This window comes from Arachis ipaensis, chromosome B02 (genome assembly GCF_000816755.2).
Source record: "Arachis ipaensis cultivar K30076 chromosome B02, Araip1.1, whole genome shotgun sequence".
Taxonomy (NCBI): Eukaryota; Viridiplantae; Streptophyta; class Magnoliopsida; order Fabales; family Fabaceae; genus Arachis; species Arachis ipaensis.
Genome location: NC_029786.2, coordinates 37,679,979 through 37,681,613, shown reverse-complemented (window position 1 = coordinate 37,681,613; position 1,635 = coordinate 37,679,979). Strand labels below are relative to the sequence as shown.

General features: G+C 37.0%; 1 long non-coding RNA gene across 1 annotated transcript in view; it reads right to left on the bottom strand.

Annotated features, from left to right (window-relative positions):
• Positions 1–1,635, bottom strand: part of LOC110267625 — a 5,170-nt gene continuing 3,535 nt past the window's right edge. The window contains exon 3 of the long non-coding RNA XR_002355449.1: positions 1–32. This is a non-coding gene — a long non-coding RNA (uncharacterized LOC110267625). The remainder of the gene's footprint in view (positions 33–1,635) is intronic.

The following is a 1,635-nucleotide window of genomic DNA, read 5'->3' as shown; positions in this document are numbered from 1 at the left end:
TGTCAAATAAATACAATGCACTGCAATAAAAACTCACTAAGCATCCTAAACTTCTTCACCAATTATCCATCCTAGGTTCTCGCTAATCCATGAATAGGCAACTGTTATAAGGGAGTGCTAAATCTAATTCATGTTTCACATGTTTCCCAACTCGCTGACTCTTCCACGAATCAGACTCAGAATCATAAGCAAAACCATCACCAGTTGTTCTGCCTCAGTAGTTCTATATCAATACATCATCATGCAATCGCATCATCAATTCATCCCATCAAGAACAGCCCTCACACCCACCGACACTAGCATGAAGGGTCTCTCAGTTGTACAAACACAAGCAATACAGGCATGTACGCTACTACCCAGGCGTCGCAATCTCTAACCTGGAGCAAGTGGGACGAACCACAACCCTTGCTACTACCCAGGTATCTCAAGTATTGGCCCGGAGCAAGTGGGATGAACCACAACCCTTGCTACTGCCCCACCAGACAGATCTCAGCCGGTACTGCCGGTCAAAATTTCACTGCGCACTTTTACGCAGAAAACTATATTTTCCGACTCGGAAAAATTCACTGAATCCAAATATCATATTTAAATTATCAAATTCCAATTGCCAAATCTTCAAACCATATTCGCTCCTATTTAACTTATTATTTACTAAATTTCGGTTAGACCGGGTATTACATAAAACATTGGTCAATTCCTTAAGAGAGTGAATGAATTTCCGGGTTCGACTCCTGGTTGCGGAAAATATTTTGAATGTTAATCTATTATAAATTTTACTAAATTTAACGTTAAGGCAAAAATTTAACGTTAAGGCATCACACAACAACTAAGTTAATAAATTATTATTTGTAAGCTAAGAACACAACAACTTTAATGTTCGCAGGAGTATAAAACTTTGGTCAATTTGTAACACCCTAACTACCAAAGCTCACGCTTTCGGCTGCGCTACTCTGATAGCTCGGACATTACGACGACACTTATATTATTTAATACTAAAATATGAGCCTATTTAAAACTTTAAACCGCAATACCGCTCCCAAAGATACTCTCGTTCGATAACCTACATCCATAAATACCATTCAACTTACAACAACTCATAAAGAGTACATCCATATATATACATAAATATATATAAATAATATTACAAATATAATCCAATACAATTCCTATCCCTCTTACAGATTATATCAAGATAAAGGCGAGGGTGCAGTAAACCATAACTAAAACAATACAGAGCATCACAACAACAATTAAATAAGCTCTTCGTAACTTCTGCGCCCATATCCTGAAAGGGGAAAAATGTAGGGGGGTGAGAACATCATCCTCGAAAGGGTTCTCAGTAGAGGATTTTGGGAATTACTGTAATAGGATACATAAAATAAACCGTACCAGTGATTAATAACTGTCTTATGCCTCTTTTCAAAAACAACGGTTTACAATAAATAGGAATCTGAAAATCTTTTCTGAAAGAGGAACAGTTCAATTCTCAAAAACTCAAAAGCCTTTCAAAACGATTTATCTATGCTAAAACAAAATAGCCTTTCATATTTTATTCCAAACCAGAAACACAAAAACAAAATCAACCATCGGTTCATCTCATTCCAACCACGGCCCTAGGCCCAAACAATCCAACAA